This window comes from Megachile rotundata, chromosome 2 (genome assembly GCF_050947335.1).
Source record: "Megachile rotundata isolate GNS110a chromosome 2, iyMegRotu1, whole genome shotgun sequence".
NCBI lineage: Eukaryota > Metazoa > Arthropoda > Insecta > Hymenoptera > Megachilidae > Megachile > Megachile rotundata.
The window spans coordinates 13443139-13470744 of NC_134984.1; the positions used below are offsets into that span (position 1 = coordinate 13443139).

The following is a 27606-nucleotide window of genomic DNA, read 5'->3' on the forward strand; positions in this document are numbered from 1 at the left end:
TTCCTTCCCTATTAATAATTTATCGTCGTAACTTCTATTTTTGTCACGTGTTTCTGAAATCGAAACTTTTGGTTCTTCGTTCACTTCGTAATTTAATGGCTGCTCTTAATATATGGATTAGAAAAATGAACAGTAATTGTGCAAACTAATTCTGAACTTAAAATGAAATCTTGAATTTTGGATATATACATAAAATGAAAATTCTTAAAATAATATAGACTGTTCGTGTAATATAATGTATGATACAGAAGAAAAATGCATAAAAATTTATTATTCACAGAATTTGTATGTTTTAATTAAAGCATATGGTTCTTTAAGAATTAAATTTCGCGCCATGATCGTTGAAAATGGCATACATTACGAAAATGGCGTACATTATATAAATGGAGGTCACCTAACCTATCTTACAATTTCGGAACCGTTATTAGAGTTCTCTGCTGATTTTTACCGCAACAATAAGACCGTTTTTATGACTTACTCAAATCGAGACGTCTCTGCATAAATCAGTAAATTTCTAAGCGTTCCATCTCAAAAACTAATAAAAATCGGGTAAATACATTAAATCTTGAATTCGTCTTGAAAAGCACTATCGTGATCGAAAAAAATATATAGTTCCATTTAAAAAACGAAATTTCATCATATCTTTTACATTAATAACATTAAAATAATTTGTACATCAAAGCATAGAGCCCCTTTATCCTACAATTTCCATATAAACACTTTTTCGTGTCATCAATAGTTTATGAAATAATGCTGTCACACTTAGGACACCCTGTATAACTCGATAAGAGAATATGAAACTAAAACAATCTAATAGCGGAGGTATTAATAAATCATTGATATGAAAACTCTCGTTATCAATGGCTCGACGCGTGATCGGTCAGCCGAGTAAGCAGGTTGTTCCGAATTTACGATTATTATACGATCTATTAACCAAACATGTTCCGCGTTTGCTCTCTCTCTCTCTCTCTTGTGTACGCTCTCTCTGATTCTCTTGTTTACGCCCTCTGTCTCTCCTGTTTACGCTCTCCCTCTGAATCCAAAGCACGTTGTTACACGAATTGAATTCGAAACTGCGCTGCTCTTTTAAAATGTAAATTACGTTAAGTGACAGACGAGATTTCCTCGTTGCGAAATCACACACGGATTAACGAATGAAATTTATATTTAATTAAATTTAAATCTAAAGATAACGCTGTACAGATATAATCTCTTCCTTCGTGATTGCGTCTTCTCTCGAGAGGCGGTGTTCTTTAATCAACTTTGCCTTATCGCAATTCTGTTGGTCTTTGATCACGAAATGATTGATGGAAACACCTTTTAGAGTCTCAAATTTAGAAATATTTTCAGCTTTGTAGATTTTAGGGGTAGGGGGTTTCAAGTATGGGAATTTAGAAATTTTCAAATTTAGATTTTTAGGATTTTTCTAAATTTAGAATTTGTAGATTTAGAGGTTTAGAATATGTGGAATTGTAAATTTGGAGATTTGCAAATTTAGAATATGTAGATTTGTAGATTAGAATTTGTAGGTTTGCAAATTTGCAGATGCAGGGATTTGTAGATTTGGAATATGTAGATGTGTACAATCAGAATTTGCAGATGTACAATATGTAGATTTGTAAATTTGTAAATTTGAATATTTGCAGATGTAGACATGTAGTTTGTAGATTTGTAAGTTTCAAGATTTGGAAATTTAGAATATTTAGATTTGCACATGTGGATATGTGGATTTGTAGATATGTGGATATGTGGATATGTGGATATGTGGATATGTGGATATGTGAATATGTGAATATGTGGATATGTGGATTTGTGGATATGTGGATTTGTGGATATGTGGATATGTGAATATGTGAATATGTGGATATAAGGATATGTGGATATGTGGATATGTGGATATGTGAATATGTAAATATGTGGATTTACAGATATGTGGATATGTGGATATGTGGATATGTGGATATGTGGATATGTGAATATGTAAATATGTGGATTTGCAGATATGTGGATATAAGGATATGTGGATATGTGGATATATGTATACGTAGATATGTGGATACGTAGATATGTGGATATGTGTATACGTATCTATATGGATACGTAGATATGTGGATATGTAGATATGTAGTACATATGTGGACATGTAGAATTAGAATTTGCAGACGTAGAATCAGTCGATTCATAGATTTGCAGATTTATATCTATGGACATTCAACAATTTTCAAATTCCTACAATCACAACTCCCAAAATAAAAATCATCTCATCACCACATAAAATAATCTCAACCTCTCATACTCTCACTCCATCACCATAAGTCAACCCTATCCATCAGATTCACCTTGATTCAATAGACTCGAAAAATGTCTTTGTCCCACGATTCGCAAACTGCAGAAATGGTTCTGTCTCGATCATTGTTTTCACAACAAACAGCTTTCGAAACCTCATCGAAGCGAGCGTCCATTTTCATCGATATTCACGTGAAAAGTTTCTTCGACTCGTTTCTATTGGCTTACACAGATTACAAAGCGCAATCATCGATTCCATAGTCGGTACCTTAGACTCGAAAGGTATCAATCCTCTCGCAGACAAATAGAAAGGATCTCCCCACGGGATTGAAGCAACGTTCAAGGGAGCCTGTTAGAATCTTTCTTTTTTTCTAGTGGACTCGATGAATCTCGATCCGTGGTAATCGATATCCGGTTCGGGTATTCATCTCTTAATTGAAAACACTCGATCGAAGATCCTCGTGGCTATCTAGAATGAAGTGTCAACGAGGATAAATTGTCGGATTCTGGAAGCGTCAAAGTCGGGGATTCGTTAAGGTAGCTTTTGTCATTAGTAGAGACGTGATCGTTGTTAAGCGAAATTTTCTTGATATCTTATTGATGTTTAATTAGTGATATCGATGATATCGTTAATATTACAATTAAGGGAGGTGTAAATTTCGATGTTAAATTTAATGTTTATTACATCCATTGTTGCACTTCTTCAGATTCTCAAATTTTTGAATTATCAAATTTTCAAACTGTTCTGGTAATTTTTAACTTAGAAAATTACTAGATTTCCAAACTTCTTAAAGTATTGAGTACATAAGTTTTGTACATTTTCCAATTTTAACATTTTTTTAATTACTTAATTTATAAATCTGTAAATTACCAAGTATGCAATCGCCAAGTTACTAGATCGTGAAATTCCTGGATCCAAAAATCACTAGAACCAACAATCTCTACATTCAAAAATCCATATATTCAAAAACTAGTAGTTTCCAGATCCCCTAGTTTCTAAATCACCTAGATTCCCAATCTCCTAGATTCCAAATCCCCTAGATTTCAAATCCCTTAGGTTTCAAATTGCTTAGATTCCAAATTCCCCAGTTTCCAAATTCTTTAGATTCAAAATCTCCTAGATTTCAAATTCCCTAGATTCCAAATCTCCTAAATTCCATATTCCCTAAATTCCAAATCTCCTAGATTCCAAATTCCCTAAATTCCAAATTTCCTAGGTTCCAAATTCCTTAGATTCCAAATCTCCTAAATTTCAAATTCCCTAAATTCCAAATCTCCTAGGTTCCAAATTCCCTAGATTTGAAATTCTCTAGATTTCAAATCTCCTAGATTCCAAATTCCCAAAATTCCAAATCTCCTAGGTTCCAAATTCCCTAGATTCCAAATCTCCTAAATTCCAAATTCCCTAAATTCCAAATCTCCTAAGTTCCAAATTCCCTAGATTTGAAATTCTCTAGATTCCAAATTCCTTAAATTCTAAATCTCCTAGGTTCCAAATTCCCTTGATTCCAAATCTCCTAAATTCCAAATTCCCTAAATTCCAAATCTCCTAGGTTCCAAATTTCCTAAATTTCAAATTCTCCGGATTTCGAATTCCCCAGATTTGTAAATCCCTAGTCCCAAAACTTCCTAAATTCCTCACCCTCAGTTTCCAAATTCCCTAGATTCTAAACCCATAGATTACAAATCCCTAGATTCTAAATTCCTAAATTTCATATTTGTAGATTTCAAATTTCTAGCTTCTAAATTCCTAGATCCTTAAATTCCTAGTTTGCAATCCCCTAAATTCCAAATTATAAATTTAAAAATCTCCATATTCTAAATTCTTGAATGCCAAATTCTTAAATTTCAAATTTGTCGAACGTATTAATTCCTCGACCCAAAATCTCCCTACATCAAATTCTGAAGTTCCCCCTATTTAAAAATTAGAAAATTTGCGTATCATATCAACAGTTCCCTATTAATTACCTTGCTGATCAATTCCAGATCTTCCACCATAATTTTCTTGCGATTCAAATCAGTTTCCCTCAAAATTCCTGTATTCCCTCAAAATCTTGTATTTGCTCGAAAACAGTCTGAACTATCAGATCGTCTTTTCTGAAGAGACCGCCTTCAACGCATCGAAAATCGAGATTTCGCCTAAGCTTAAAGTTTTCTCAGATATCGGGTCGTCGTTGTCCTCTCCGGGCCAAAGTTCAGCTCTCGGTGAATAGCAAACTTACCTGTCCGTGTTCACGAAGTCCTGTCACTCGAGCGGTCCCGACCGTCGAAAGGACTTCTGTTTCGCTTAAGAGTAATCGAATATTTACAGCGAGTCGGAAAATTTACTCGGACGGTGAAAGGACCGCGGACGAATTTTAGCCAGATCCGTTAAGACCGATTTTAATCAACGCTCCGCTAACGGAGGGATAAATGTAAATTAATTTCTGCCGGGAACCAAGACGAGGATTTCCATCCGCTAAATGGAATCCTCGAATCGTGATTAGGTTGTGGAACCAGTTCTTTCATCGATCATAAATTGTCTTCATTCATTTTAATTAACATCCTTTCTACACTCGCGCGAGTCACGTTTCTCGTTTCTACCGTGACATCTTAATTTTCTAGCAAATTATTAAATGTAATAACATTTTTATGTGGTATGACATATACCATAACATTGATGTAGAATTTTATTTACTATTAATGTTTCTATATTTGATCGTTTTTAAAGTGTATGTATCGAAAATACAAATATATGCCCTATGTGTACTTTTTATTAAAAATGTATTATTTTATAAAAGAGGAGTACGTAGGGTATTCTTAAGCATATAGGGTATTCTTAGTGAACAGGATATTTCGAAAAACAAGACCCACGGTAATAGGACACGTGACGAAGGATTAATAAACTTGCCTCCTAAATGAGCGTCTGATTAATTACCGCGGCCTACTGTAATGCCAGGAAGCAACAATAATTTCCTTGAAGTGACGTGATTATCAGGGTTCCTCTCCACCGGAACCCGCCATTCTGCTTGTTAGCGCGATGCATCATTCGGGTGCTAACTTTAATGACACTTTGTCGAATAATTTATTACGATTGACGGTGATTTATTTCCCCGAAACTGTTGTCATCACGAATCGTACGATCTTCCTCGTAAAAACTACCCTTCGTTACAGAAATTGGTTAAAGGTCACCGAATTATTTTTTAACGAGTCGAAACTAATTAATCGTCGTTAATAATAGGTGGAAGAGGCTTTTTACTCGTTTAACCCCTTACATTATTCGTATCAGCTCTTTCGATGCTCGTGGACGTTGCATCGAATGCTATTAGCGTTCTTTTTTTTGTCGTTTAATGAATTTCTACGCTCCTCGGTTCTATGGGCGCTTGTGCACGGTGAAAAGTCGTTTTCCCTTTGAGTTGCTTAAGTATCCGTTAATTATTGTGGAACGCTTTTAAAATGCATGCTGCGTTCATGATAATTGCGCTTGTTGCACGTTCGGATCAAAAGTTTCCAACCGCTTCGCTTCTATTTACATTGTAGGATGGTGGCGGAAGCACTGAAATAAGTTTTCCTTTAAATTACATCCTTGAATTTCCACTTTCAAATTTTCTAGTTCGTCAATTCGCAAAATTTTTAAGTCCGCCTAAATTTTTGAGATTTCCAAAATTTTCAGTTCTCTAAATCTCTATGTTCGAATATTCCACAATTTTCAAACTTTTAAAACCTAAATTTTTAGCTCTCCAAATGTTTAAATTCTCAAAACCTTATAACACAAAATAACTAAATTTTTAAAACTACAAATTCTGTAGTTCTTATATTAAAAATCCCTAGATTATTGTGTACCTCAATTTTCAAAAAGCTTTAGTCCTAAAAGAGATTCCTAAAATCCCTGGATCCATTAGTTATTGTAATGAAAATTCCCCAGATCATCATATAACTCTAACTCCAAGTCTCTATTCTTTATCATCCATATTTGGAAAAATCCCTAGACGACAAAATCTTTACGTTAAAAATCCCTAGATTTTCCTATTCTACCATTTTCAAATTTCTATAGTCCAAAATCCCTAGATCCCAATATCACTATACCAAAAAATTCCTAGATCCCAATATCACTATTCCGAAAAATCCCTAGATCCATATTTCATTACACCAAAAATCCCTAAATCCTAATATTACTACACCGAACAATCCTTAGATTCCCATATCACTAAACTCAAAAATCTCTAGATCCCAATATCACTATACCAAAAAATTCCTAGTTCCCAATATCACTATTCCGAAAAATCCCTAGATCCATATTTCACTACATCAAAAATCCCTAAATCCTAATATTACTACACCGAACAATCCCTAGATTCCAATATCACTAAACTAAAAAATCTCTAGATCCCAATATCACTATTCCGAAAAATCCCTAGATCCCAATATCACTATTCCGAAAAATCCCTAGATCCATATTTCACTACATCAAAAATCCCTAAATCCTAATATTACTACACCGAACAATCCCTAGATTCCAATATCATTAAACTAAAAAATCTCTAGATCCCAATATCACTGTTCCGAAAAATCCCTAGATCCATATTTCACTACATCAAAAATCTCTAAATCCTAATATTACTACACGGAACAATCCCTAGATCCTAATATCGCTATACCAAAAAACTCCCAGAATCCCAAACCTCTTAATTTTCAAGTCGCTAGATTAAAAAATCCCTAGACCTTACGTTGCTATCTTCAAATATCCCCGAATTCAAAAAATCACTAGATTCCTAATCCCTTAATATCTTAAGAAGTTTCTAAATTCATAAATCCCTAGATCTGTAACTTCGGTGATTTCCAAATATCAAGTTGCGTAATTCCTAGATTTCTAAATTTTCATGTTTCGAAAGCCCTACATTAGCAAATTTTCATCATTGCACACATAGCTCGATGCAAATAACCATAAATATTCGCAATTAATGTAAAATTCCTAATTAATATTCGTGCATTCTTATTCCCAGCATCCACTGAATAATTACTCTCATTTATGTAAACGTACCGTTGTAATTTCATTCATAACCGTATTCTCTTTTGCATTTGAATGCCATTGTTCGAACGGGACTTTGATAAACGACCGGTTACAACCGTACAAATATTGCAAGACAATCACGTTTCTACCGCCGTGCGTGAAACTTTACCGAACGCGGCATAGAATTACGTAGACTATATATATTCCGAGCACGATATATCGCGCGGAAAAACGCTGGCCAAAATAAATAACCGTACAAGCATATCGCATTTTGGACGGCGAATTTCAGAAAACCTTATCGACACCTCGAACGAAGAGAAATCGATGCAGAAACGTTAATGCACAAGAAACGTAAGAAACGATCAACGTGGATAGATATTTTCGGGAATATTTATCTTCGATACACTTTCGACTTGCTCTTATCTTAATAGTCACTTTTTAGACGATATCTTTATCGTTTATGCAACGCAGTTCCTTTAAGTATGTTCCTTTAGGTATCGATGCTGAAGTTTCATGTTTATGTTAGGAATGTATGAAATCTTTTTTCTTAGGTTTTTTTTTGGGTTGAGTTGATATGTTTTTGAGGGAGGAATTTATTTATAGTAGGACGGTCGTTCGACATTTTGGGAATTTAGAAATTTAGGAATTTGACAGGTTGATGGTTTGGGATTTGGGGATTTGGTGGATTATTCGTGATGGGAGTAATTTGGGGATTTGGGAATTTAGGGGGTTGGAAATGTGGGAGGTTGACGAATTTAGGAATTTGGAAATATTGGAAATGGGAAATTAGAAATTTTGTAGGGTGGAAATTCGGTAATTTGGGAATTTAGAATTTTGGAAGTTTGAGAATTTGGTAATATGAGAATTCAGGAATTTAGAAATTTGATAAATTGCGAATTTGAGGATTTCCAATTTTGGTAATTTGGGAATTTTAGAATTTGGAAATCTGACAAATTTGGGAATTTGAGAGTTTGGAAATTTAAGAGTTTGGAAATTTGAGAGTTTGGAAATTTGAGAGTTTGGAAACTTGAGAAATTTGGAAATTTGAGAATTTGGAAACTTGAGAGTTTGGAAATTTGAGAGTTTGGAAATTTAAGAGTTTGGAAATTTGAGAGTTTGGAAATTTGAGAGTTTGGAAATTTGAGAGTTTGGAAACTTGGGAGTTTGGAAATTTGAGAATTTGGAAATTCGAGAATTGGGAAATTTGAGAGTTTGGAAATTTGAGAGTTTGGAAGTTTGAGAGTTTGGAAATTTGAGAGTTTGGAAATTTGAGAGTTTGGAAGTTTGAGAGTTTGGAAATTTGAGAGTTTGAAAATTTGGAAATTTGGGTTTTCAAAAATTCATAAATTTTAACCTTGCAAACTTTGCACTTTGAACACTCAGAAATTAACTGCATTCCAAGTTCAAAAATTTGTAAGTCCGCGAATTTGACCATTTGCAAATTTGCAACATAAAAACCTAACTTCACCAGTTAAAAACGACAAAATTAAAGAATTTCAAATGTCTACATATTTATACATAAACAATTATAATACTAGTTACAAGTTCATCGAATTTAATGCACAGAGTAATTCCGATTATAACTCGATGCTGTTAGTTTTTCATCACTCATACGTACCCATATATTTGCACATTAAAAGCCCGATGATCGATCGCACGAATTACTCGAATTTTCAATTTTCGTAGTTGATATTTTCAATCAATCTGTCTACCTCGCCTTTACTCGATTTCGCATTATTACTTAGAATAACACTTGTTCAAGTGGCGGAACGTTCTTCACAAGTCGACTCCATCTAACCTTTTCAATAATATTTCTGCAAGAAGCACACCTAATCATTTTTATGCATAATATTTCATTCCTATATTCATGCAAGAAATGAAGAAATTATTTTGCAATGAAGTGCACAGATAGACAAAAGGTGATCAAAGATTGTGATTATGGAAAATGTAGTCGGTGATGATTACTAATTACCTGGAAAACGGTACAGTCATGATTAATGAATGAAGGAAGTAATTGTAACTGTTGGACTGGAAACACATGATTAACTAAATGATAGTTAATCGCGGAATGATTATGTATGAACACTCTTGGTTGTGACTGAACTAATGAAACGTTCACTTTAAGTAGCCTGTAATGTATAATATGTATAATGAAATACTGTAAATGTATTTGAATCAACATGGATTTAAATTTCAATATAAATTCATCTTTCATTGAATGATCACAAATTACTGATTTATGGTTCAGATTGTAAAAAGTGTTTGTAATATAATATTATCAATGAAATCGCTAATTACACAGAGATTCATTGATTCATAATTATTGATTAATGATATGTATAGAATCATTGATTAATGATTGATCACATATAGATTCATTGAGTAATTCTTACTGGTCACAAGCAAATTTGATTAGTAATTACTGATGCAGATTCACTGGTTAATAATTATTGACCACATATAGATTCATTGATTAATGATTGATCACATATAGATTCATTGATTAATTCTTACTAGTCAGAAGCAAATTTGATTAATTATTACTGACCACTTGCAGATTCACTGATTAATGATTGATCACATATAGATTCATTGATTAATTCTTACTGGTCACAAGCAAATTTGATTAGTAATTACTGATGCAGATTCACTGGTTAATAATTATTGACCACATACAGATTCATTGATTAATCATTGATCACATATAGATTCATTGATTAATTCTTACTGGTCAAAAGCAAATTTGATTAATAAATACTGACCACATACAGATTCACTGATTAATGATTGATCACATATAGATTCATTGATTAATTCTTTCTGGTCACAAGCAAATTTGATTAATAATTACTGACCACATGCAGATTCACTGATTAATGATTGATCACACATAGATTCATCGATTAATTCTTTCTCGTCACGAGCAAATTTATTGATTAATAATTACTAATCATACAAAGATTCATTGACTAATAATCACAAGTCACATATATATACATTAAATAATGATATACCAATCACATAAAAATTCATGAATTAATAAATACAATCACATAAAGATCCATTAATCATTACTAATCACACAAACACAGATTGACTATCATAATCGCGCAATAAGATTGCTAATAACACTACATAACGCATAATCAATAATACAATAAAAGAACCAATTAAACGCGAACTGTTAATTAACCAATTTAAGCAGCTTATCAATCTTTCGCAACCGCGAAACATCTGCTATGAAATTTCTTGCACCGTATCAGACAATACCAGTCTAAATGCATGAAATTCCATGAAACCATAATATTGGCAGACAACGTTTGAATATCGGTCCGTCAATCGAATATCTTGATCGAAATAAACTCCGATATCCATGCAAACAGCGGATTCTTTGGAATATCGTCTGATAATTTACATGATAAAAGTGTTGCAGCTGTGATGTAGAATTTTTCCTCGCAACGATGTATAGAGACGCGATTCTGTGGCAATTTATTCCGAAAGTAAATCTATATGAGGCGATGTACTGATGTTAACTCATGAGTTGGAGCGTGGAGACTCGGATGTTTAGAGGAGCATATATTCAAATCTTTATACTACTCCTAAATATGTATATTTTCGAGTTTTTATATGCTGGAGTTTTCATATAATTCAGGTAATATATCTGTGGATTTTTATGGCATTGAATGTTTATAGTCTCGAGTACATTTTTGGAATTTTACATTTTTGGGTAACTATAGTTTCAAATACGTAGAGTAAAGAATCTCTGCTCTTATGAGTTCCTACATTTCCGAATTCTTACAATTGCAAATACCTACACTTCCAAATTCCTCTGTTGACGAATTCCTAGATCCCCAAATTGCTATGTTCCCAAATTACTATGTCCCCAAAATGCTACGTTCCCAAATTCCCACGTCTCCAAATTCCCACATTCCTAAATTTCCACGTTCCCAAATTCCCACGTCCCCAAGTTCCCACGTCTCCAAATTTCCACGTCCCCAAATTTCCACGTCTCCAAATTCCCACATTTCCAAATTTCCACATTCCCAAATTCCAACGTCCCCAAATTCCAACGTCCCCAAATTCCCACGTCCCCAAATTACCACATCCCCAAATTCCCATATTCCCAAATTTCCATGTCCCCGAATTTCCACATCCCCAAATTTCCACGTGTCCAAATTCCCACATTCCCAAATTTCCACATCCCCAAATTCTCACGTCCCCAAATTTCCACGTCCCCAAATTCCCACGTCCCCAAATTCTCACGTCCTCAAATTCCCACGTCCCCAAATTCCCACGTCCCCAAATTACCACATCTCCAAATCCCCACATCCCCAAATTCCCATATTCCCAAATTTCCATGTCCCCGAATTTCCACATCCCCAAATTTCCACGTGTCCAAATTCCCACATTCCCAAATATCCACATCCCCAAATTCCCACGTTCCCAAATTCCCACATTCCCAAATTTCCACGTCCCCAGATTCTCACGTCCCCAAATTCCAACGTCCCCAAATTCCCATGTCCCCAAATTACCACATCCCGAAATTCCCACGTCCCCAAATTGCTACGTCTCCAAATCGCTGTATCCCTAAAATTCCCACATCCCCAAATTTCCACGTCCCCAAATCGCTACGACTCCAAATTGCTACATCCCCAAAGCGCTATATCCTCCAATACCTACATCTCCAAATCCCTCCCTCTCCATTTCACTACATCTTCCCAATCCCACATCCCCAAATCGTCACATCCCCAAAAAACTACCTCTCCATTCGCTAAGAACAGAAAAATTCTGTTACTTTGTATCGATCACCAACTCGTGGTTTGACATCCATAGAAGTCGATTTGTATATAAATCCTAACCGAAAGAGGCATGAAAACAGAGGATAAAGTGCAACCAGATGCAAACCGATGCGTCTCTCGATGATGCGTGCGGTTGACGCGCGATCGTGAACAAGCATTTTTCGCGGGCGTTCGCTGAAACGAATTTGAACAGTGTAAATTTTGCATATCACCAGAAACGGGTTCGATTTGTCTGCGTGGCAAATCACCACGCGGACAACTGTTATCGAGCGACACGAGAAAACTCGTCGGAACGAGGCTGGACGTTTATTTTGGCAGGTACCTTGTTCCAAACGGTCGTAAACTGTTCCCGTGGTCGCAAATACGACGAATTAAACGACATTGATTCGTGGTCGTCGACGCTGATTGTTGGCTAACTGAACAATTATTTGCAAACAAAATTACCCTGTTTCTTGTGACGTAATTACCGAATAAATCAACTTAATACTGCTATTAATATCCGCACAACGTCGTCTGAATTTGATCGTCTACGCAGAAAAATTTAAATGTCACGTTAGTTATATGGGTTACTTATAATTATGATGATATAATTATTATATCATATCGATTGGATGCATATAAGAATGATTTATAAGATTGATAACGTGGTCAAATGATATAATTATTATACCGTATCGATAGGTTGCATATAAGAATGATTTGTAAGAAGGTTGACAACGTGGTCAGATGATATAATTATTATACCATATCGATAGGTTGCATATAAGAATGATTTATAAGATTGATAACTTGGTCAAATGATATAATTATTATACCACATCGATAGGATGTGCATAAGAATAATTTATAAAAAGATATACAAAATGGTCAAACATTGATATTTTCATTTCACTTCTTCCTTTTTTTTTTTCAAAAAAACAAAGGCTATCATCAACAGATGTATATGTTCAATCAGTAAAATGCAATTTTCAACCAATTTCGAGAAAAACAGATCTCCGAAATGTTTGAGTGCAGTAAATAAGTTACACTGTAAACAATTTTCGTGTTACAATTTGGTCCAGCTGGAAATGCTTTGTTCTCGTGAATGAAAGGTCGCGAGGTCAAATCTTGATGATATATCATTTTTTCCTCGAATCTTTTTTTAGTATTTTTTTTCAATTTTCCTAGTTATTTACTCTTCTTTTACACATTGTAACATATTAGAAATAGATATTTAATAATTATTTCCATTAAAACTCCTCATTTATATATATTTTTTTTTGTGAAACTATCTCATATCTACATTATTAAATAACGCAATGTTTTTAATTAAAAATTCGTTTGAACGAATGTTTTTCATGATTACTTTTCTCTTCTTAAAATTTGCTTTTACTTCTCAAAATTTGTGATATTCTGTTTCACTGCAAATCATTTATTTTCTCATCAGCAACTGTCCAAGAACACGTACAAAAATTCTTCCCAAAATTGAAAAATATTACGAAGGTTTAAACATTCTCAGAATTTCTCTCAAAAATATCTGTTTTAAATTCCGTTTACCAGCGCACAAAATTCGCCGGCAACAATTATTTAACATCCCTATCCGCGACCTTTAACCGTGGAAAGCTCGTGAAAAATTTAAACGCTAACCGCTTTAAAACGTTCGCAAACTATCTTATGAAACGTTCTAAGCGCAGGAAACGTATAAGACATTTAAGAAACGTCTTGCGCGTCGACCAACGAAGAACGTTCATATTTCAGACGTTTCCTGCATGAGAATCGTTCGAGTCCCTTCGGAGAGGGTTGCAGAAGTTTCTCCACTTCGTCGACCATTTATTAGCCGAAAGCTGGGGAAGAAATACAATTTTCCTTCGCTGTATCGGTCTGTCAGAACTGAATTTTCATATAGAGAGTCGACTTCCAATTTTACCTTCAAGATTCCTAAAATAAAAAAGAATCAATCTCCAAATTTACAGAAAAAAATTTGGGACGATTGACGAATAAGTATGTCACTGTTCATCGATTTTTATAAAACTGTCTTTCATGAATTAATTCTTTGAGTGTCACTCAAATATAAAACTTGACTGTCACTCAAATATAAAATTTGTAAAGTTGAAAAAATTTCAAATTTGAAAATTGGAAAAAATTTATAAATAAAATTTATATGCAGTGACTATTATTATATCTAGTAAGTTGTACTTGTGTAATTACACATTATAACAGGGTAACAATGGCGGTAAAATAATAAGTTTATTCAATCACTGTATCATAAATTCTCTTCCTAATTTAATTTTTCTTCATTTTTACACAATTTCGTCTGTTTTATATAATAAGAAGTTTAGTGCAAAAAGTCCAATGAAAAGGATTTTCATAAAATTCAAGAAAAAGCTGACAAATTTGCTTACTCAACAATTCGGCAACTCTTCTAGCAATTTTGAAGCAGCCAAGGGACAAAAGTGATAAGAAGAATCGTAGAAAAGTTCTTCCTCGCGTTTGCGCATAAAACTCGCGAAATCGTGTAGCGAGTCCACGGAATATCTAACGCGGATTATGGAAATTCCGCGGCTGTCCGCTCGATTACAGTGAAAAATCGATAAAGATCGAGAATATGGAAATGGTAGAAAGTTTTTCGCCGACTTGGTAGAAATCCCGAGAGGGCTCACGAGGGAAATCTCGCGACGGCCCTTTCGAGTTGGACGCTCAAGTGTTTCTCGACGAAAGAAAGTCTCGTTGCTGCGTTAAAGTATACGTATGCTTGTCTAATGTGACATTTTGACGGATACTTAGTGAAGTGGTAGAACGGTAGTAAGATGGAAAAGTATTACCGTGGAGAAATCATGAAACGAATGGTAGAATAAGAAGGGTAAGAGTTGTGATATCGTGAAGTAAGATGGAGAAGTATTTGAATAGTGAATAAGCCATGGAATGAAAAAGTGGAATAGAATGAGGAAGGTAGAATGGAGTAGTGATATCGTGAAGTAAAATGAAAAAATTTTACAATAGTGAATGAACAAAATTAGTGAAACAGTAGAGTAATAGAATCAGGAAGATGGAGTAGTAATATCATAAGTCACAATGAAAACATTTTGGAATGGTGGATGAGCAAAATAATGAAACAGTAGAATAATAGAATCAGGAAGATGGAGTAGTGATATCATGAAGTAAAATGAAATAATTTTACAATAGTAAATAAACAAAATTAGTGAAACAGTAGAGTAATAGAATTAGTAAGATGGAGTAGTGATATCATGAAGCAAAATGAAACAATTTTACAATAGTGAATAAACAAAATTAGTGAAACAGTAGAGTAATAGAATTAGTAAGATGGAGTAGTGATATCATGAAGTAAAATGAAACAATTTTACAATAGTGAATAAACAAAATTAGTGAAACAGTCGAGTAATAGAATTAGTAAGATGGAGTAGTGATATCATGAAGCAAAATGAAACAATTTTACAATAGTGAATAAACAAAATTAGTGAAACAGTAGAATAATAGAATCAGGATGATGGAGTAGTAATATCATAAGTCACAATGAAAACATTTTGGAATGGTGGATGAGCAAGACAATGAAACAGTAGAATAATAGAATCAGGAAGATGGAGTAGTGATACTATAAATCAAAATGGCGGAGTATTTGAATAGTGGAGAAGTGAAACAGTAGAATGAGAAAGGCAAGATGGAGTAGTGACGTCGTGAAGTAAGATGGAGAAGTATTTGAATAGTGGATAACCGAAAGAATGAAACAGTGGAGTAATAGGATGAGGAAGGTAAAATGGAGTAGTGATATTATAAATCAAAATGGAAAAATTTTACAACAATAAATAAACAAAATTAGTGAAACAGTAGAACAATAAAATCAAGAAAATGGTGTAATGATATCGTGAACTAATCTCCTTTGCCATTTAAAATGTCTCCTCAGAGGCGACAGTACAAACTATAAAAATAGTAAAACAGTACAATATTAGAATAAAAGTATAATAATCTTGAATCTTAAACACGGAGTTGCTAAATTAAAATAATAAATTTAATTAAACAACGAAGTAAATTAATTCGTCGAAACTTTAGGGGAATTTAAGTTGGTCTATTAAAAAGCTCTCCTGAGCATTCCAGATAGTCGTAGGTAGCAAAGGGGAGAAGGAAATTATACGAGTGTGCCACGGCTGATTAATCCTGAAAATGGAAAGCAACTCGACGTAAATTTGCATTAATGGCACATGTGCGTTCTCATGCTATCGATTTTCTCGCCAATTATATTCCGGGGTTTTCTGCCTGCTCCTAACACGTTCGTTCTCCTTTTCAACGTTTCTCGTCAGAACGGAATCCATTGGTATATATCATTGTTCGTGGAATCGTTTCATTCGTTTTTCTTCGTTTTCCATCTTCCTCCCGATCCTGCACGATGTTCTATGTATGAATTCACGAACCACCTACTTTAACACCGTTGCCGTTATTCCTTAGTCGAAACAGTGCGGAAAATATTCAATTTTTGCGACAGTTTTATTCGATACTCGAAGGATAATCGACTGTGGTTCTCTGAAGGATAGACTACCGTTACTCTAGTTAACATCTGAATATCATGGCACATTTCTTATCATTTTTTTTGTTTATCTCATCAGTAGATATATAAGATGGTGGGTACATTATCAGTAGATATACAAGATAGTGGATATGCCATTGGTGGATGCACAAGATGGTGGATACACCTTCAGTGGATACACAAGATGGTGGATAGACTATCAGTAGATACACAAAATGGTGGATAGACCATCAGTAGATAGACAAAATGGTGGATACACCTTCAGTGGATATACAAGATGATGGATATGCCATTGGTGGATGCACAAGATGGTGGATACACCTTCAGTGGATGCACAAGATGGTGGATAGACTATCAGTAGATGCATAAAATGGTGGATAGACCATCAGTAGATAGACAAAATGGTGGATACACCATCAGTGGATACACAAGATTGTGGATTCACCTTCAGTGGATATACAAGATGGTGGATAGACTATCAGTACATACACAAAATGGTGGATACACCATCAGTAGATACACAAAATAATGGATACACCATCAGCAGATAGACAAAATGGTGGATACACCATCAGTGGATACACCTTCAGTGGATATACAAGATGGTGGATAGACTATCAGTACATACACAAAATGGTGGATAGACCATCAGTAGATACACAAAATAATGGATACACCATCAGCAGATACGCAAAATGGTGTATCCAGTTAAATTATTGCATCTCTAAAACCTTGTACCAACATTTAATGCTGTAATATGCATTCTAGCACCTAACACACTGGTTAGGTTCTTCAACCACAACTTCATCAGCCTTTTCGCCGTCTTGCAAGAATGTATTCCATTACAGCAACGAGTTCGTCGACCATAATTGGTTCATCCTCACCTCGCCAATTCCCTGTAAATAAATATTTCATTCTTTGACCCGTCACCATAATTCCTGGCCTCTTGTGGTTCAGGTTGACACCGCCGGAAACCTGTTACTGACATCCGTTGCGAACTCGAAGGAAAATAACCGGACGTCGAGTGGAGTCGCTATTGTTTCCCCAGGAACGTTGGGAAAAATTCCACCGGCACCTACGAACAAATATTATTTTGCATTCAAACAATTATTATTTGTCCTCTAATTGCTACGGAAATTATCTCCGGAAAAAGCTTCTTCTGTTGACACGGTTAAGAACTATTTATTTTGCAAAATTATTCTACTTGCTGCATTGTTGTCACGAAATTTACTTTCTTTTATAGTTTAACTCTTAAACATGGCGTATACTTTCATTTTCGACGTAGAATAATTCTGGTTACTTAGTTTTTGTGTTAGTTGATTTTTGTCAATATTTTGAGGTAAATTGCAAGTCTTTTAGATATTAAAATTACTAATTTTTTTTATGTCAAAGTCATCAATTTATTAAATATTAAAATTGTAATTTTTTTAAATATTAAAACCATAAATTTTTTAGACACAAAAATGACAAATTTTGTAGATATTAAAATCACAAATTTTATTGATATTAAAATCACAAATTTTTTAAATATTAAAATCACAAATTTTGTCAGATATTAAAATTAAAAATTTTTTAAATATTAAATTCCACAGTTTGTTGTATGTTAAAATTACCAATATATCAAATACTAACAGTACAAATGTTGCAGATATTAAAACCCTAAATTTTCTAAGCATAAAAACAATAAATTTGTTACATATTAAAATTGCAAACCTCGATATTAAAATAATAAATTTGTTTGGTACTTTTGCAACCGAGTGTTTTCGTCGGGCAAATTAAATTTCACAGTCGCGAATGGTAGAAATAAACAGAAAGGATGCAAGACCTTTGTACCGCATTTACAAATAATATTTTAAGTAACGAAATGTTTTTGTTGCGTATATTCAAAGCAACACAAGCTTTGTAAGAAAATACCTTTTGCTTTTATCGCTGTTTATCGATGTTTCAGCGACACATATTGGGTACAATACATTTTTCTGTTCTCTTCAGCTGTTTTTCACGAGAATATTTAAAATATGAAATTGAGAAACGATATCAATTCCGAAACGGAACGAATGCAATTTCTATTTAAATCGCGATCGCCATAAAACTTCCAAATCCCTTCTCGATTCAGATTTCGTTATTAAAAATTGATTTATGCACATTAAATTCACAACATGCTCATAGTATCGCTATTGAAATTGTTGACAATGCCCGGCTATGCGAAATAGCCTTTCAATAACTCGTCGACAACTTTTCCTTTCAGCGAAACACTTTTGTCACGTATTAATATTATTTAAATATCCTCTTCATCTCGTAGTTACCTTTAGATATGATTTTTATAAGAAAACAGAATTTAATTTAGCATAGATTTACATTTTAATCGTTTCGATAGAGAGAACGAATTTTAAAAAAATGTAAAAGGAACACACGTGTGTCACATGTGTGATCATTCATTATTCAATTAAAAAAAATTGAAAATTGTTGAAATAAAAAAAAAACTGAAGACTGAACGATTGTCATATTAAAACACTGAGGATTGAAATATTGATTGAATAAAAAACATTGAAGCTGATTGTTGAATTAAAAAAAAATTGGAATTTGAAAAATTGATGATTCAATTAAAAAAACGTATGTTACCTTAAAGGAGGTTAAAAATAACGTTCTAAAAATAATTGCAGAGAATAAAAAATGTAAATGCAATTTTTCTCTCGTACGATAAAAAGCTAAATAAAGGAAGTTCTCTTTTAATTAAACTGTAACGATGTAATTAAGCGCAAAATTCATTCGATAAATCGATTATTAAGCTTCGAAAGATTTGACTAGCTTCGGAGTTGAAGCGGTGTAAATTATCCAGGTGCAAATATAATTAAAATTCGACAGGAGGTTAAACCGAGCAAAAATTGAAGGGAACCTTAAATAGCTGAATCTTAAGTTTTCATTAAACTAATGGGTAACAGTTTAACGAACCGCTCGAAGGCACTGCAAGTAATTTTCTCACGGGTCGAAAGTTATAAACGACGACGATCGGTTTCCCTTCACGAAAATCTGCCTTCGTACAAAGAATTAATCTCGAAGCTCCTTGTTAATCCGAGAAGAAAACATGGTTGCAAAGCCTCGGTAGACAGTTTTCAAATAATTATCAACATACAATGATGTAAAATGTATAAAAACTTTTATTAAATACAATATTCAAAGGCACTGAAATGCGATTTTTAAAGACTACTTTAATCCGCCATTTTTCAGCAAAACGCATTGCTGGAAATTTCATTTTTAAATAACTGCGTTTCAACCGAAAGGTTGCATAAATAATCTTAACAATCGTACATTTTTTATGTCAGCGAAATTTAATATTTTTATGGAGCGTAACATGAAAAACAAATATCAAGAATAGCATTCATACAAACGTTAAAATGCATTTTTCAATCTTCATTTAAATAAAGTGCCTATAGTTTACTAGCTATTTGTCTTAGTTTAAAAATAAACGCTCTTGGAAGGTTTGCTGTTTTTTATACATAAAATTATATTTAAAGAAGAGAGATGCAATATTTGTTCGTATAGTATAGAATTCTTAAAATAATATAGGATTTTTGTAATTTAATGTATGGTACAGAAGAAAAATACATAAAAATTTGTTTTTTACAGAATTTATATTTTTTAGTTCCAGCACGTGGTGTTTTAAGAATTAAATTTCGCGCCATGATTGTTAAAAATGGCATACCTTATGAAAATGGCGGTTACCTAACCTTAATTAGTATTTAAAGAAGAGAGATAAAATATTTGTTCATGTAATATAGAATTCTTAAAATAATATAGACTGTTCGTGTAATATAATATTTGATACAGAAGAAAAATGCATAAAAATTTACTATTCACAGAATTTGTATGTTTTAATTAAAGCATATGGTTCTTTAAGAATTAAATTTCGCGTCATGATCGTTCAAAATGGCGTACATTACGAAAATGGCGTTCATTATATAAATGGCGGTCACCTAGCTTACAATTTCAGAACCGTTATAAGAGTTCCCTGCTGATTTTTACCGCAACAATAATACCGTTTTTATGACTTACTCAAATCGAGACGTTTCTGCATAAATCAGAAAATTTCTAAGCGTCACATCTCGAAAAATAATAAAAATCGATTAAATACATTAAATCTTGAATTCGTCTTGAAAAGCATTATCGTGATCGAAAAAAAGATATATAGTTCCATTTAAAAAACGAAACTTCATCATATCTTTTACATTAATAACATTAAAAAAATTTTTACGTCAAAACATAGAGCCCCTTTATCCTGCGATTTCCATATAAACACTTTTTCGTGTCATCAATAGTTCATGAAATATCGCGCTGTCATACGTGGACACCCTGCACGCTATAGAGTATATGTGAACGTGGCTTGAAATAAGCGACACGTACTAAACTAACGAACGTCGCCAAAATGCAAATCGGGAGAAATCTCTAACGAGCGTTTCAACAATCGCAGTTTACTTGTTTCGAACGATTTTCCAACCGGTAGCTCCTCTTGAATCGCCGATAATTACAAATTGCCTGTTAATTACACCGGTCGGTTTAATCGTGGTTACAGGCTTCGAGCTCGAGACGCGTATTACGGGCTAAATAGTCGCTTCTTACAATTATCCTCGTTATCATGCTCCGATAGTAAATCGACCATAATTACTTCGTTAATAATCTAAGATTTTTGCATTATCTTGCAGTTTTCTGATTTCACTGTTGGCGATGTGGAAATTTGGGATATTTGATAAATTAAAGATTGCTAAATTTAGAAATTTTGTAGTGGATGTGAGGTAGTTTGGTAAAGTGTTGATTTGGTAAGATGATAATTTGATCAGATTTATGGTGGATGTTTGGTAATTTAGTTGGGTCATGATTTCATAAGATGATAATTTGATGAGATCTGTGGTGGATATTTGGTAATTTAGTTGGGTCATGAATTCATAAGACGATAATTTGATAAGATGTTAATTTGATGAAATGATAATTTGATAAGATGATAACTTGATGAAGTGATAATTTAATAAGATGTTAATTTGATAACTACATGTACTTTATAAATTCAAAACTTGATAAAAATTCGTCTTCAAATTGCACCAACCAAAGGACTTCATAAATGTTCTGAATCTTCAATGACGAGATAATCATTAAGCGTTTCTCGAAAAGTGGCAATTAACACGCGGACCTTCGCTCAAAACGCTAATCCGTAAGATAATGAAATTTCATATTACAATCTTAAGCTTGCAGTTTAATCCGTTCTGTTGAGTCATTCTACACTCTTAATCCTGCTCCTCTTTCAAATCCTCTCGTTTGTCCTAGTAGAAGCTACCGCTGCATTCACAGAAATATTCAGCCCTTTGTATTCAGAAGAACTCTTTTTCAACAACAATTTTGAATCAGTATTTTTCAACTATAAATAATACGTACGTAACAAACCTCAGCAATTAATAAACGAGAAATAACTTCAAAAGAATTCAGTCAACTAAAACGTTTCAAAGTCTGCCATTCGCAGAAATGCCTTCGTTTTCAAAGAGTCAAATTTTGACGAACAAGAGAATTCGTACGAGGCGAAAAAAGAGTTGCAAACGGACATGATTGAAGTCTCGTTTCTTTCTGCGGTATAATAGAATTCTGATTAAAATTCTCTGGTTCCCTTTTTTTTCTATCATCGTTCCACGCTTTTTGATCCTCTGTTTTCGTTCCATGTGCGCGATTCCTGTGTCCGACTTTATTAAATGCGAGCAAGTAAATTCGAAAATCGATGCAACAAGCACAGCCGGTGTCATTTTTTCGTGTGGACGCTGGTTTAAATTCGCGTTATCCTGTCAAAGCTTATCCGATAATGCAGTTTTCGCGTCTGTCTTTTGTAAAAATGAAAGATATCCGTTGCAAACCTTCAATTTCCGAGTAAAAAACGAGGATGCAACCTCTTTTTTCATTTATCAGCAGACGTTGCTTGTAAATACGACATTTTTACTACGAGATTTATTCCTGCTGCAATTTTCATCCGGTTTGCAATTAGTGATTTATTAGGTGTCTGTGATAGAAACGTGTATTTGTAAAATCTAAGATTCTAACATTACAGGATATTCCTAGTTATATAATTTCCTATACAGTTGTATCTTTATAAATTCAATTTTTGAGGAACAAATATTACTAGAACATAAAATTACTACATTTCTGAATCACTAGTTTCGTAAGTTAGACTTCCCAAGTCTCTAGATCTCAAAATCTCTAGTTTTAAAAAACTAGATTTCCAAATTCCCAGATTCAAAAATCCCTAAATTCAAAAATTCCTTAGATTCAAAAATCCCTAAACTTCCAAGTCACTAGTTTCCAATTTCTTAAATTTCAAAATCCCTAGGCTCAAAATTTCCTAGATTAAAAGATCCTTAGATTCTTAAGTCACTGATCCCCAAATTCATAGATTCAAAAATCCCTAGTCCCAAGAGTCCCTAAGATTCCCAAATCGCTAAATTCTCAAATCCCTAAATTCCCAAATCCCTAAATTCCCAAATCCCTAAATTCCCAAATCCCTAGATTCCCACATCCCTAGATTCCCAAATCTCTAGTTTCCCAAATCCCTAGATTCCCAAATCCCTAAATTCCCAAATTTCTAAATTCCCAAATCCCTAGATTCCCAAATCCTTAGATTCCCAAATCCCTAAATTCCCAAATTTCTAAATTCCCAAATCCCTAGATTCCCAAATCCTTAGATTCCCAAATCCCTAGATTCCCAAATTCTTAAATTCCCAAATCCTTAGATTCCCAAATCCCTAGATTCCCAAATTCTTAAATTCCCAAATCCTTAAATTCCCAAATCTCTAAATTCCCAAATCCCTGGATCCCCAAATCCCTAGATTCCCAAATCCCTAGATACCCAAATCCCTAAATTCCCAAATCCCTAGATTCCCAAATTCTTAAATTCCCAAATCCCTAAATTCCCAAATCTCTAAATTCCCAAATCCCTGGATCCCCAAATCCCTAGATTCCCAAATCCCTGGATCCCCAAATCCCTAGATTCCCAAATCCCTAGATACCCAAATCCCTAAATTCCCAAATTCCTAAATTCCTAAATCCCTAAATTCCCAAATCCCTAAATTCCCAAATCCCTAAATTCCCAAATCTATAAATTCCCAAATCCCTAAATTCGCAAATCCCTAAATTCCCAAATGCCTAAATTCCCAAATCTCTAAATTCCCAAATCCCTGGATCCCCAAATCCCTAGATTCCCAAATCCCTGGATCCCCAAATCCCTAGATTCCCAAATCCCTAGATACCCAAATCCCTAAATTCCCAAATTCCTAAATTCCTAAATCCCTAAATTCCCAAATCCCTAAATTCCCAAATCCCTAAATTCCCAAATCTATAAATTCCCAAATCCCTAAATTCGCAAATCCCTAAATTCCCAAATGCCTAAATTCCCAAATCTCTAAATTCCCAAATCCCTAAATCCCCAAATCCCTAGATTCCCAAATCCCTAGATTCCCAAATCCCTAAATTCCCAAATCGCTAAATTCCCAAATCCCTAGATTCCTAAATCCCTAAATTCCCAAATCGCTAAATTCCCAAATCCCTAAATTCCCAAATCTCTAAATTCCCAAATCCCTAAATTCCCAAATCCCTAAATTCCCAAATCCCTAGATTCCCAAATCCCTAAATTCCCAAATCCCTAAATTCCCAAATCTCTAAATTCCCAAATCCATAAATTCCCAAATTCCTAGATACCCCCGTCTTTAGATCCTCAAATCGTTATTATTCCTAATTTCTTAGATTCCCTAGATGTTTGTACTCCTATATCTGTAGATCTTCAGAGCCCTAGGTTTCTAGATTTCTAAATCCTTATACTCTAAGTTATTACACAATTTGGATATTTCATCTTGATTTCTGTTCCTTTTTAGTTACTGTTAGTAATCGTTGTGTAATGTTACATCTTGTTATGAATGAATTATACAATTCGTCATATTACAAATCTTAAATATATTTTAACAGTATCAATGCTTTTCTGTTTCAGGTAAGTGCACAATGCAACCCACTTGGAAATCAATTATGAATCTTCCTCGTAAGTCTGATTTTTGTAACTTTCTATAATTAATTTTCTACGCAGTTTTTATACAAGCAAAAATATTTGCGATAACAAAAATATTGTTATCGCCACTATCTAACAGAAGTATTGACCCGAATAACTAATACCGTTGGGTCGAGCCCTTTCAAACATTTCAGAGATTCTATAAAATTGAATCGAAACATGTTTAAAACATTTCAGTAAATTTAATATGTATCATAATTCAAATGGGAAGGAAATATGATATTTCAATTGAATATCAAAATATGTAGCCACGTACTCTGCTCGAGGATTATGTAGAGCCGACAGTTGTATCGTGAATTTTAAACCAAAAGTAGAATTCGTAGCAGAAAGTTGCTAATTTCTGTTCGTCGTGATCTGGTTACGAAACGGCCACGGAAATTAGAGGTTGGATTTATTTTCGCTGATATTGCGTTTTCACCGCCTCGAACTCGTTAATCCTCTTTGGCATTATCACTCCACGACTAACGAATTCACTTATCATCGCGTTGAAATTATTCGTTCGCGGTTTATTTTGCAGAGTACGGTAGACTCTCGTTATATATTGCCTTTGTCGGAAAAGCAAAGTTGGGGATTGCCAATGTAGTTTAAATACTTTTTGCGAATTTATATTGCTCGCCTTTGTTCAGTCGAATAAGTACTGAAAGGGCTAATATTATTGTGCGAATGTTACGGCGGTGATATAACGAGAGGAAACGTATTTCAGGTTTTAGGGGAAAAGTAGTAAAATTTCAGATTCGAGAATTTGGAAATTTGAGGAGTTTCTAATTTTTCTATTACCATGTTCTGAAATATTTCAATTACCAAATTTAGAAACTACTTAAATATAAAAAATTGAGATTGTCAAAATAAAAAATATACAAACTACCAAAATATGAAAATATAGAAATTGCCAAAATAAAAAATATACAAATTGCCAAAATAAAAAATATACAAACTACCAAAATATAAAAATATAGAAATTGCCGAAATAAAAAATATACAAACTACCAAAATATAAAAATATAGAAATTGCCGAAATAAAAAATATACAAACTACCAAAATATAAAAATATAGAAATTGCCAAAATAAAAAATATACAAACTACCAAAATATAAAAATATAGAAATTGCCGAAATAAAAAATATACGAACTACCAAAATATAAAAATATAGAAATTGCCGAAATAAAAAATATACAAACTACCAAAATATAAAAATATAAAAATTACCAAAATAAAAAAAAAATAGAAATGACCAAAATATATCACCAAATATGGAAATTTGGTAATTTTAATACAGTCTTTTACATATCATTTAAAAACGAAGGGTATATATGTAAATTCTCCATATTTTTCTTTATTGCATTCGATAATCTTTCCCGGTTATCCTTTTTCACGATAAAAATGATTTATCGAACTTGAATCGATTACACGTCGCTCTGTTAAGCATGCAAGCTTGTGCTTAACTGTTCAACGAAGTATACGAAACATAAATCTTTAGCGCGTTTAGATTTATTATGCAGCTACGTAATGAAAGAGTTTCATTAAATTTAATCGCTTGAATATTACGGTTTAGTTAATTGCAGAAATTGACATGGCCGTAATTAATAGTTTAGTGGATAATGAACTTCTTTACACCGCGTACTTTTTGCACGGTGCATCAAGTGAATTGCAATTTTTGTCCCGTTAAACTCGTTAGTTAATTGAACTTTATGCAAACTACTTTTTCAAGCTGTTATAAACTAATAGCAACTAAACTAATTACAAAAAGTTTTGTAAGATAAAATCTGTATCTTGAATTTTGTATCGCAATTCATAGGTACATATATCTTAAGTTATCGATAGTGTAAATAAAACACAAAATGGTTGTTAGAACTCACCAGCAACGCATCGGTAGTCAAAGAGCAAGGGAACAGTATCAAAGTACTTAAAGTCAAATCCAGTCCTTTAATATGCACAAAAGCTCCTTTCTGCGAAACTAAGATCATTAAGCTCATTATGCATTTGGTATCTCGTTGAACACGCACTGTACCGCACAGCTTTCTTGAATTATTCAAACAAGTTCCCAATTTTCATCTTCCCTTTTGCTTCTACGATACGCACTCATATACATATAGACACATGTAGGGACACATACACATATGGAGACACGTACACATATAGGGACACATACACATATGGAGACACGTACACATATAGGGACACATACACGTATGGAGACACGTACACATATGGAGACACATACATATAGGGGGAGAGAGACACATATACACAGAGAGGGTAGGACACATAGATATGCATAGGTAGGGAGACACATATACACAGAGAGGGTGGACACATAGATATGCATAGGTAGGGAGACACATATACACATATAGGGACACCTATATGTATAGGGATACATACACATATAGGGACACATATGCGTAGAGGGACATATGCACATATAGGGATACATACACATATGGGGACACATATGCATAGAGGAACATATGCACATATAGGGACACATATACATATAGGGATACATACACATATTGAGATACATACACATATACACAGAGAGGGACACATACATATGCACATGTAGGAAGATACGTATACGAGAGACATATACACACACAGAGTGAGACTCATACGCAAAGAGAGAGACAGGCAGGGACCACATATACACAGAGAGACAGACAGACAGAAACCACATATACACAAAAAGAGAGACAGACAGAGACACATACAAAGACACGTAGAAACATATATGTACACACACGCTCATATCTCTTAGCACCTATATACATTGTCAAAAGTTTGTTCGTTAAGTGCGGTTTAACTAATAGGAAGTTGTTCCTGTCGCTGTCTCGTATAAGTACTCTGATAAATTATTGCAATTCCCGTGTTTCGTGTAACAGCTACCAACAGCTTTGCGCGGTTTCCGCAAACAAGCCGGTTGTTGTGCA

At 33.7% G+C, this 27606-nt stretch overlaps 1 protein-coding gene across 1 annotated transcript in view; it reads left to right on the forward strand.

Annotated features, from left to right (window-relative positions):
* Window positions 1-27606, forward strand: part of Rpn2 (Regulatory particle non-ATPase 2) — a 99947-nt gene that overhangs the window by 13753 nt on the left and 58588 nt on the right. The window lies entirely within an intron of this gene.